Source organism: Schistocerca gregaria, chromosome 2 (genome assembly GCF_023897955.1).
Source record: "Schistocerca gregaria isolate iqSchGreg1 chromosome 2, iqSchGreg1.2, whole genome shotgun sequence".
Taxonomy (NCBI): domain Eukaryota; kingdom Metazoa; phylum Arthropoda; class Insecta; order Orthoptera; family Acrididae; genus Schistocerca; species Schistocerca gregaria.
The window spans coordinates 461214149-461227451 of NC_064921.1; positions in this window are offsets into that span (position 1 = coordinate 461214149).

Genomic DNA, 13303 nt, shown 5'->3' on the forward strand with positions numbered 1-13303 from the left:
GTACATGCAGCGAGAGTCCTCTGCAATCATTTTGCGAACATGAAACGCAGTTTATTCGATAATGGCTGTCGTAAGGCACAAAAATCGACTTCAAGAGATCATTTTCGTGCATAAGTTCTTTGAAGCAGCAAATGAGCGAAGACACTGTGTAACTTAGAGACTTTTCGAAGATTGGTTCAAATGGCTCTAAGCAGTACGGGACTTAACATCTGAGATCATCAGTCCCCTAGATTTAGAACTACTTAAACCTAACTAACCTAAGGACATCACACACATCCACGCCCGAGGCAGGATTTGAACCTGCGACCGTAGCTGCAGTGCGGTTCGGTACTGAAGTGCCTAGAACCGCTCGGCCAGAGAGGCCGGCCTTTTCGAAGACAAGTGTAACATTTGGCGAACTCTCAGCGGGCGCCCAGTCTGGTCCTGTTACAGTGAGAGAGAAAGGGAGAGTAAAACAAAAATATAAAAGTGTTTACAATCCCAAATTCGGTCTACTCATATAGTTACAAATTAAATGGTATGAGATATGGGTCTGTGCGACAATTAATTGAAAAGTCGGCGAATTTAATCAGATTATTTACACATTAAAATTAATTTTCTCAAGTCAGTTGAAGTCACCGATAGCTTGCCCAAGTAGACGACAATGGAAAGATGGAGGAGGAGCAATTTCGAGATCACCCATCATTTAATTCATAAAATATTCAAGATGGCGTAAATTTGCAGAAGTTCTAGTGGCCATTAGTATCACATTCAAGCCAAGGCAAGGCGCTGCGAAGGGACAGCAACTCTTTCCGCTGTCAGGGTGTTGGCGCCACCCCAGGATCACCAGCCTGAGCGTGGGCGCGACGAACTGCCCCTCGCCAGAAAGCATAGCTAGCGAACATCTTCACGACTAAGCTATAGGAGCCATTTGCTCTAGGAAAAAGCACACGCTTGTGCGGCGTCCGAGGTAACAAAACTAGTGAGAGACCTCCTCTTCGTCTCAGTTCGTTGCTGCTCTTGGCTAGTATCGCTTCGTTCCCGACTTTTTGGCGATAAGGGAACAATTGGCAAGAATGGGGGAAAGAAATACAGTAGAAGAAGAATGGGTAGCTTTGAGAGATGAAGTGGTGAAGGCAGCAGAGGATCAAGTAGGTAAAAAGACGAGGGCTAGTAGAAATCCTTGGGTAACAGAAGAAATATTGAATTTAATTGATGAAAGGAGAAAATATAAAACTGCAGTAAATGAAGCAGGCAAAAAGGAATACAAACGTCTCAAAAATGAGATCGACAGGAAGTGCAAAATGGCTAAGCAGGGATGGCTAGAGGACAAATGTAAGGATATAGAGGCTTATCTCACTAGGGGTAAGATAGATACTGCCTACAGGAAAATTAAAGAGACCTTTTGAGAAAAGAGAACCACTTGTATGAATATCAAGAGCTAAGATGGAAAACCAGTTCTAAGCAAAGAAGGGAAAGAAGAAAGGTGGAAGCAGTATATAGAGGGTCTATACAAGGGCGATATACTTGAGGACAATATTATGGAAATGGAAGAGGACGTAGATGAAGATGAAATGGGAGATATGATACAACGAGACGAGTTTGACAGAGCACTGAAAGACCTCAGTCGAAACAAAGCTCCGGAAGTAGACAACTTTCCATTAGAACTACTGATAGCCTTGGGAGAGCCAGTCCTGACAAAACTTTACCATCTGGTGAGCAAGATGTATGAGACAGGTGAAATACCCTCAGACTTCAAGAAGAATATAATAATTCCAATCCCAAAGAAAGCAGATGTTGACAGATGTGAAAATTACCGAACTATCAGTTTAATAAGTCATGGCTGCAAAATAGTAACACGAATTCTTTACAGACGAATGGAAAAACTGGCAGAAGCCGACTTCGGGGAAGATCAATTTGGAATCCGTAGAAATATCGGAACACGTGAGGCAATACTGACCCTACGACTTATCTTAGAACCCAGATTAAGGAAAGGCAAACCTACGTTCCTAGCATTTGTAAACTTAGAGAAAGCTTTTGACAATGTTGACTGGAATACCCTCTTTCAAATTCTGAAGGTGGCAGGGGTAAAGTACAGGGAGCGAAAAGCTATTTACACTTTGTACAGAGACCACATGGCAGTTATAAGAGTCGAGGGACATGAAAGGGAAGCAGTGGTTGGGAAGGGAGTGCGACAGGGTTGTAGCCTCTCCCCGATGTTATTCAATCTCTATACTGAGCAAGCAGTGAAGGAAACAAAAGAAAAATTCGGAGTAGATATTAAAATCCATGGAGAATAAATAAAAACTTTGAGGTTCGCCGATGGCATTGTAATTCTGTCAGAGACAGCAAAGGACTTGGAACAGCAGTTGAACGGAATGGATAGTGTCTTGAAAGGAGGATATAAGATGAACATCAACAAAAGCAAAACAAGGATAATGGAATGTAGTCGAATTAAGTCGGGTGATGCTGAGGGAATTAGATTAGGAAATGAGACACTTAAAGTAGTAAAGGAGTTTTGCTATTTGGGGAGCAAAATAATTGATGATGGTAGAAGTAGAGAGGATATAAAATGTAGACTGGCAATGGCAAGGAAAGCATTTCTGAAGAAGATAAATTTGTTAACATTGAGTATAGGCTTAAGTGTCAGGAAGTCGTTTCTGAAAGTATTTGTATAGAGTGTAGCAATGTATGGAAGTGAAACATAGACGATAAATAGTTTGGACAAGAAGAGAATAGAAACTTTCGAAATGTGGTGCTACAGAAGAATGCTGAAGATTAGATGGGTAGATCACATAACTAATGAGGAAGTATTGAATAGGATTGGGGAGAAGAGAAGTTTGTGGCACAACTTGACAAGAAGAAGGGATCGGTTGGTAGGACATGTTCTGAGGCATCAAGGGATCACCAGTTTAGTATTGGAGGGCAGCGTGGAGGGTAAAAATCGTAGAGGGAGACCAAGAGATGAATACACTAAGCAGATTCAGAAGGATGTAGGTTGCAGTAGGTACTGGGAGATGAAGAAGCTTGCACAGGATAGAGCAGCATGGAGAGCTGCATCAAGCCAGTCTCAGGACTGAAGACCACAACGACAACAACAACACGCTTGTTTCCACCTCCACGGAAGCAATCAGCTCAGTGTCATACAACATTAGCTTACACCTTTGCAGTCGAATACTCGTAGCACATCCGTCCGCGATTAAGGTGCAACTTCGCGCTTCGCACATCGATGAGTGTTTCACGTATCTACAGCGACAGAATGACAGTGATAGATCGGTAATCTTCGTCCCGCTTCCCCGTCTGCGTGCTCGCAATTCGTGATTGCTCATGCTTCATTACTTTCGTTCATGATTCTAAATTCTCCACGTTCTTGTCTGATTTTCTGATCGATGCTGTCTCTAGGGACTGGAGTATTCATCATTATTCCCATTGTGTTTCTGCTCCTTTTAATGTACATGGGCTTGATCCACAGCAAGCCTGCGGATCGTCGTAAAGTCCAAAATTTTCGGCTAGCGAATTCCCAATTTGTGTAATGAGACTGCCAAGAATTACTGTGCTGTATCATGAATACATCAAATTTAATTACCTTTGTCCGTATGTTAACAGTCTGTAGTCTGCCCTCGTTCCTCTCATTAACCAATTTATTTATTTATCACGGCAACTGAATCCTCTGCAGGAAGAGATCCGCTGCCTTCACAAATCGGAGATCAATGGTATGGGAACCATTGACATGCAGAGCTCATTTATTTCTCGCAGTTCAGATCCGACAAATTTGAAACATGTACAACTGGAAGTCTTTCTGTAGTCTTGTTTAACCTAATTCTGCGTGACCTGGTTCATTTAATAGGCAAGAGAGACACAATAGTAATAAATCTAGCCAGTCCTGTGCACATCACGACGTCATTGCAATTCTGACAAGAGGAATAAATAACCTCAAAAATATATGAACTAATGTGGCAAAATCAGCGAAAACTGGACTCCGAAGTAAGCTGAAGTACATAAATCTATAATTCTAACAACAGAACATCACACGATATGAACATACCCAACAGAAGTAGTTTTCTTCTATGAAAATAGTATACGACAAAGTAGCAGACAAAGGATACAAGAAACAAACGGAGACAATTTTGCAAAGGCCAATTGTGTGACCAACTGCTACGTATTGTTCCTGGCCATGCAAAGCGCCGTCAGGGATCTGAACGTAACACCCTGCATAAAATCGTTGGGTCAATTTCAGGAGAGGAATAGTAAAATGTAGCCACAAATTACAGAAACTGATAAATATGAAAGACATAGTAAATGTTATCAAATCATGGTTAATGCATTGGTTAAAAAACCTGAGGTCACTCTCAGATCACCGGATGCAGAGAAGAATGATGAAAGTAAGAGTGTATTCCACCAGAATCAAGAGACGGAGACGAGCAAGAGAAGTGAGCAGTTTGTTGGCAGGCCTTGCTAAGAGAAAGATCTGAGACGAGAAAAAAGCTGAACGCATGGACGTAGACTGTTGTCAATAACTGAACAGCCGAAGAAGAAGAAGAAAAGAAGAAATGACTGTGGACACTTAAAGTGAAGAAAACGAAAACACCAAGTATAACAGCTAAATCACCGAGTCCATCTCAAATCCAGTATGACTATATTTCGAAGAATTTTCTTGCTTCGACTTCACAGCTGACAGCGATTGAATAGCTTGCAGGACACGACATGCCATTAGAAACAGAGCACTTATTTTGTTGGAGAAGGATTAAGCGTGGAAGTGACAGCGGTATTTTTTTAAGGAACCGCTCTGACATTCCCCTGTTGCAATTTAGGGTAACGACGTAAGCCGTGATGGCCGTACGTGCATTTGAGTGCTGCTCCTCTCGTTACTAATTGAAAGTGCTAACGAGGTGAATGGCGCAGAATGCAGTCATTTTTCAATATTTCAGAGTGATCCCTGTGTGTACTCACAAGAGGAGGCAGAATTAGCGAAGCATCTCTTTTCATATAGCAGTGCCGGATAATTCTCTTCATAAACGTTCGGAAAGTTATACTCTTAAGTAGAAAATATCGAATTCGGTGCTTTCTGAACAGAGAGGTCATTATTTAACGTATACTGCAATATGAGAAGGTCAAATGGCAAGAAATATCATAGTATTTCTGCATCAGCTGAAACGGAAACATCGTCATATCTGCTAGTGTCATTTCGATGGCAAAACGCTGCCTTCTGCAGACACTAGGCCGTGTTAATGTTTAGTATGGTTCCATGGCAGTGCTTAGTTTCCAACTTCAGGTTACAGAAACGCGTGTAAGAGTTACTAAAGTTAAGACAGGTATTTCATTGTAGCGCCTACTGCTCTCACCAAAACTAAAGGGGGAAACGTTCAGAAACTAATCTACCGCAATATCAGTATCACATGAGCCACGATCTGAGGACTCTGTTATACATAGCACTATATATAATCATCCTACTGAAGTGTTTAACTTTTCTGATTTAACTTTAACACCTTTTCTCTGGCCCTGTCTGTGTTTATAATGAACGACATATCCGCTGCCACTGATCCTGCGTTCCCAACAGAAGTACAAACTGAGTACTGGAATAAGATGAATCGACTAGAAACAACTGGTCTCTGTTAATGCCGGTGGGGAAACACAAGAAGCAACATGTAATGGCTACAACTGTAATCTCCCTTACTCAAAGGAAATAAATTGGAGCAGAAATGTAAAAGAAAATAAATAACATGATAAATAAATACAGTAAAAAAGCAAAGAAAAAATATAACAAAAAGACGCGGAACGAAATGGTGAAAATTAACCAGCGCCGATAAGCAGTAAGAGGTAGCAGTAAACATATCGATACGATAACACAAAGAGAGAGCTGGGGCGTAAGCGGTACTCAACCTCGAAACAGAGAAAACAAGACAAGCCTGTCTACTACAGTTGTCGCCTGTATCTAACTGACATATTTCGTCTCATGTTTTGTAAGTGTCTAATCATACTCAACACCTAGGGCTGGGTGGAAAGGAAGCTAATTCTGAATTGACAGCTTACGGAAAGGGCATTCAAAACTTTAGGTTAGCAATCAGCTTACAGCACTGTATGATTATTCGACGGTAATGTCTAACGTGAAAAAGATTCACTCTCGAACCAAATAATGCGATTTGTGGGTGAGACATTGTGCTGGCGTTAATTTTATTGAGAACGATGACATGCCACTGTTAGAGGAAAACGACAAAACCGGGAGCAAAAAAATTAGCCGTAAATAATTAAAAAGGAAAAAAAGGCAATTACCGTTTGTTTATTGGAAGGGTTCTGTGATATAAAATTGCTGGAGATAATGAAACCGCGCAAATATGTGTTACAAAATGAATATGAAGTCAATTCTTTTTCGATTTTTGTTAGGATTCCCTGCCGATTATTAAAATTCTTTGTAATTAACTCAAGCATTCAATTTTTACAAACAACAATGATATGATTCACGTTGCCAATCTCCTCAATGCCACAAAATAAATCTGTGCCATATAAATAAACAACAAATTCGTAGAGATAACTGTCTGACATGCGTATAACTTTTTCTCGTTAAATTTTACAATCTACTGGTCAATGGGTGTAATTATTTTTCTTTCGTTTATGGCACAATCTTTCGTGATTTTCTCGTTTACTGTTAATAGGTTCTTGTGAGTATTATATTTTCTGTTAGTTTAAAACATTGTGTTATATAACAATTTTTTTCTGATGAGTCAGCTATTAACATTTTCCTACCAAACTGGTTGCAACGTAGAATGAAGTTTCAGCTGAACTATCAACTACTTGCTAACGTGCTATAGGTAATTACTATAATTAACTTTTCGTTGTTATTCGCATCAAACTCCAGTAAATTGCGTTATTTAGTTACCAGTTTTCATTTCACAAAAAAATTTTGCTTTGAGAAGAAACAGTATTTATAAGTATCAACTGACATGTGTGTTTCTTGGAAATGCACATCTTTAGGTCCAAACAGAAATAGTATTTTTTTGAGTCACACACCAACACACGCGCTCGCACATACACACTCACACACCCACATCCATCCATAAACAAACAAACACACACACACACACACACACACACACACACACACACACACACACACACACACAAACACACACACACACACACATGCACACGCACGCACGCGAACACAATGCTCCAATATGTGGGCTACGCCTTGCGGTACAGAGACGCATGCGAGTGTTTCTATAGTAACAAAGAAATTGATGCAACATGCAGCTGAAACGTAGCAGAGTGAATCGTGATAGAGTGTTCTCAGTTATGTCTGAACTAGTGACCAATTTATTGTAATAACTGTGATCACTATTTCTCAAAATTCGCTTCTTGAAGTCGACATCTGGAAGATCTCCGCTACTTTCCCTTCAATTAACAAACATGTAAATTTGAAATTTTTGGTAAGGTCTTATGGCACAAAACTGCTGAGGTCATCGGTCCCTAAGCTTACACACTAGATAATCTAACTTAAACTAACTTACGCTAAGGTAGACACACACACATCCATGCCCGAGGGAAGATTCTAACCTCCGACGAGGGGAGCCGCGCAGACCGTGACAAGACGCCTCGACCGCTCGGCTACCCCGCGCTGCTTCACAAACATGTCTTACTAGGTGTAAATGAGCCCATGAAGATTCATTTCCCACACCTGTTAAGTTCCCCTTTGTTAAAAGATTAAAGGTAAACGCTTTTCTAGTCTGCGACAGTTCTGATTCTTGCCTCCTTATTTTCAAATTTTATAATACGTATTCTAAAATAAAAGATATCGGTGTTGCGGCTATTTCCTCGTAAATTCCCACTTATTTTTATCCATATATAACGTCTTCATATATGCAAACCTATTAGAGACAATATTCTTAATCATCTTTGGCCCACGTTCCTACCTTTCATTTCCTACAATTACTGTACTTCATAACCTCCTCTGTCAGCGTATTACACGATCCGAAAGTGCCCGTTCCGACGGCCTACCACCTATTTTGGGTAAGTAATTAAATAATGTTCTTCTCTCACCTCTCAATAACAACTCTTGTTTTGTTTTCAATTCATTCACTTCATTTCTACCATTTACCTATAAGACCACATTTCTAGTGTTATTATTCTACTATTCTCTTCTCGATGTTTCCATAAAGATCTGTTTGGAAACGTAACTGCAGAAATTTCTGTATCAGTCGTAGAATATTCGTCAACAACATGTTACCATTGATAGAGAAAGCGTTGTATACCGATATGAGTCCATTTCTCACACCTTAGTTCTGCCTATTGGTCTGAGTCATTCTGGTTCCTCATCTCCCATTTTTTTCTGTTGTATTTCTCGTAAGTCTTATTTTGTTAATTTCGTATCCACTATATTTCATTACTTTTACTATTGTTTCACTTAAACTGAATGTAACCTCTTAACCGTGTAATATGTTAATTTTACTCAATAATTTGACATCATTACCATCATTAAGGCTATCTTTAATATCAAAGCTGACCCAGCACTGCAGTTCTGAATGTATCTTCCGATCTATCGGTTATTTTCATTGAAAAAGTAAAAGAGAGTTGTGAGAAACTTCGTCATTTAAATGTAATGTCTTTTCCCACATTTCGTTAGCTCCTAAAATGTATCATACGTATACTTTTTATCTTCTACTAGCGGAGAAACCCAGCGTTGACCAGGTATTTATTTGTATAAAATTAGTAAAAACCAGTCTAGATCGCAATGGTTATTTTATTTGAAATGACTGGTTTCAGCCTAGTCTTAAGCCATATTCAGAATAGCACCATCAGCTGAAGTTGACGATGTCCAGAACCGTCAGTATACCTCAGTCACTGAAATTTGAGTAGTTTCAGCGACTGAGATCTACTGACTGTTCTGGAAATCGTGTACTTCAGCTATTCTGAAGATGGTTAAAGACTAGGCCGAAATAACCATGGCGATCTAGACTGCTTTTTACTAATTTTATCTAGCTTACAAGATCTCTGTTCTCCGTAAAAGTTACCAAAATTTTTTAAGTATTTATAGTTATGCGTCCACACTCGTACCACGCAGCGTCTGCCCTTGTGCTTAATGTTTATGACGACATATCTACCGAACTATGTGTCGTACAATGATATCATTTCGTAAGTATATTCAGCGGCATGTCTTGTGAATGTAGTTAGAAGCCCGTCATGCACGACGCTGAAGGTTTTCACGTATCGCGTTGTTTATGACGTCAAATGTTGTACATTGATATAATTTTGTACTGACATTCAGTAGTGTATATGCATAGTAGACACTACCAAGTTCGGTTGAAATAGGTCCAATGGTTTAGGGGGAAACGTGGAACACACACACACATACACACACACACACACACACACACACACACACACACACACACACACACACATTCTCTCGCTCTCTCTCTCTCTCTCTCTCTCTCTCCCACGTACACACACACACACACACACACACACACACACACACACACACACATACACACACACATTTTTGTAATATGTGTGGATTTCAGAGGCGAGGTAGTGAACCTCATCAACAAACAATTCTGTTTTGGGAAATATTCTACCACCAAGTTGTCTGTTAATATACTCAGTACCTCATTCCCTTATTCATGATCACTTAATTTTGGTTACATCGCTCACTGATAATGCAATCATTGACTTACAGCGGTCTTTCCAAAATATTTCCCCCATGTCCATTTATCTTGGAGAATTCCAACCACATCTGGTTTCGCCCACTCTAAAAAGTAAGTAAATTTTCGTAGGACACTTCTTGTACTTTACGTAAATGTGTGACCAAATTTTTATCATTTATATTTTATCATTTATATTTTCATGTCGATACAAGTGTAAAAGGTAACTGCAGGATACTCTAGCTACTCTAGAAACGAAAGTGTAACAAAACCAGCTATCAATGTGAGTTAGTTTGATCTGGCACGTAGTCGACATTGGAGAGTACCTGTCGACGTTTGTTTGACTTCCCATCATAATCTGAGAGGGGCGCTTCATAGATGGTTTGTCAGATCATTTCCTTTATAAACAACGCTGTTTAAATATTACGATACCACAATGTTGTTTATGCAAGTGTTGTTCGCAGATGGGCATTTATACCCGATCAGGAGAGCGTTGTAGCATCTTTGCTGTAGCAAAGGCATGGGCGCGCAGCAGCCCCACTCCCACCCTTCATCACAACAACGCTCCAGATGCCGAACTGTCGTAGTGCGCCGGCCGTAGTGGCCGAGCGGTTCTAGGCGCTACAGTCTGGAACCACGCGATCGCTACGGTCGCAGGTTCGAATCCGGCCTCGGGCATGGATATGTGTGATATTCTTAGGTTAGTTAGGTTTAAGTAGTTCTAAGTTCTAGGGGACTGATGACCTTGGACGTTAAGTCCCACAGTGCTCAAAGCCATTTTTATTTGTCGTGGTGTTACAAGAATGCACCGACGCAGTGTGGCGTTTTCAGTGAGAATGGCGAATTAAGATTGCCCATTGAAATCGCCAATTTATATTTGTGAGATTAGCAACGATCTACAGAATTTGAAGGTAAAAGACCCAAGGTCTTTTTGGACACTTTGGCCTACAAATGTTTCACGATTTTCCATTGCACTATGTCACTGAAAAGTGAGAAACAGAAAAAAATAAGATACAGTAAATAAAATAAATCAGAGAATTAAAACACACTTGTCCAAAAGATTGCTACACAGGTTCTCGCTACCGACTTTTGACGTTTAAGGTAGTTCAATTGACTTTTCGATCAAGCTAAATATGTAGGCCTATGCGCAGGCCCTCCGAAAAGATTCTGAGACTGATTTTATTCCGGGCGTAAAAGCGACCTCAGTGCCGTTACTACGGCGGCAGCAACTCTAAACTACAGATGTTGATTCACTATTCGTTTGTGAGCACGCGATATTAAGTAGTAAACGTACGGCGGTTGTGTGTGAACGCCGTAGTGTTGCAAATAGTAAAGGATCAACATCTCTAAATCAAGTGTTCAAGACATTCTCCAGAATGCTCTGAAGAAGAGAAAAGTGCGTGCGATGTTTGTCCCTAACATCTTGAAACCAGAACAAAAATATCGACGCGTGGGCTCCTGCCGCAGCTTGATTCAAGTGCGAAACGCGGGAAATTCTTTACGGAAGAAAATCATCACTTGGCGTTAACAATACGAGCCTACCACACCACGAAACGACAAAGCGCAGAAGTTCACATAAAGGTTCTAACCTGTTACGACATAACCGACGCCCGAGCCAGTGTGAGAAGCGAACTGCACAACATCGCAAACAAGGACACTATTTTATAATTTCAGGTGGCTGTATGAACGTTCTGAGCGTTGACCCAAGTGGAGGGAGAGTATGTAGAACACCTGAAGCATTAAAATCACCGCCCTACCGTTTATCTACTTTTTTTAATCTAGTCTCGAAACTTTTTGAACTGACGGGGTTAAGTCTATGCGGATTATGCTCTAGTTGTAACAACAATCGAAGTAATGACTGCCAGTGTGATATAGCACATAAATTAATTATACTCGTTGCTACTAGGAAGCGGATTAAGAGACATGATGCGAAGTAAATAAATGAATCGCAATTAGTTTCTTTTATAATTCAGTGAGAGCTGGCGGGCGCTTATGTTACCCAGTATTATAACGCAACACTAATTTCATGACACGTTCATATGCAGTAATTCTGCGCACATCCGTTATGGCAACATATCAGCAGATACAACAGGCTAGAATATAGCGTGAGTTTGTGCTGTTTTCATTAATTATGAGGGGAAAAATAATCTTAATTACGGATACTGATACAGTTAGGAAAGAGATAAACTACTGCAATTTATTTCCAAATTGAGTAAAGGGAGTTTCGTACAGCATTTTTAAAGTATTTGCGACCCCTAGCGGATCATTTTTCTTCTGAGATTATCTTGCAGCAGTTTCATCAAGCGCTCGAGTGAACTGCCCGTATGTGTTTTCATCCACATGTTATTCCACTTACTAACGCAGTCGGCAGATTCTAAAACAATTATTATTTCACTGAACATTGCATCACGTAGAAAGTTTCAAGGAGAGTAACAGCGATATTTTTCAAGTAACTTCATGCGAGGGACAATGTGAAAATTTTTCTGTCTTTCAGTAAAGATTGAATTTTTTTAGTTAAAATGCTCTCATTTATAGACTTGGTTGGTTTTTAGGTCAATATATGTTGTCTAACATTTTGCCAGTGAATATACGCCATCCCTGGGGTGATGTGGCTCTGAGCACTATGGGACTTAACATCTGTGGTCATCAGTCCCCTAGAACTGTTTTGTTTAAACCTAACTAGCCTAAGGACATCACACACATCCATGCCTCTCTCCAGCCTCAGTTGTCTTTAGGCTTGGTAAAATAGGTGGAAGTCAAATGGTCCGAACTCGGGGACTTGGATTTTCCAATAATTCGTAGCTCAGATCTCTCACTTTTCCCACTGTCAAAAGATTTCGTGGAGAGGTGCATTATCGTAACAGGACTTCATTAATTGCTGTTTTGTCTTTGAAGTGAACTTGAGTGTACACATTACATATACAGTAATAAATCAACGCATCATGTCTGTCGGATTCTTTTTTAAAAAAAAATTTCAAACACTTTTGAGATATTCATTTCAGCAACTGCTTATAGTCATCATTCAACAAATGGGGAATCCTTGCACAAAGCTTTCCCGTAACTGTGTATAATGTACCGTACTCTTTTCTCTAGCGAAAGTATGGCGTCCTCTCTTTCATGTCTTTAATCGCCGATGTTTTTATCTTTGGACGGAGTTTTAGAATGAACGTCATTTGGTTAGTTTTCAAGAGAAGTGCGACCACGTTTCAATTCAGCTGACTGTTTCTTAACTGTTAAAAATGGAAAAGCACGTTCGTTATAAGCCTTTACTAATACTTGGATGAATTTTCATCGACATTTAAATACAAGGAAAGCATTTTTTAGGATGTGTCCATTTGAACGAAATATACACAGCATGACTCTTTCAATAAGCAACAATAACATAACTATTCTGCGCTCCCTAATGGCAGGTTTACAGTTGAAGAAAAATGAAGAGCGAATAACGAAAAAGGAAAAAAAATGTTACTATGCCTTTATAAATCCTAAGGGCCTCTGCCAGCCTAGAAAGCTGTTTAGTACGAACCACATATTCGGAGTTACAAGCAAGAACCCAGCTAGAAGTCTGGATTGTGGTACATATGCTAAATGAAGGTAGTTCGGGCGAGGGTTGTTGTGGAAGAAATATTCAGCACAAGTGACTGCTAACGATGACGATGATAGCTATTCTGGTACCTTCATGTGCGAGT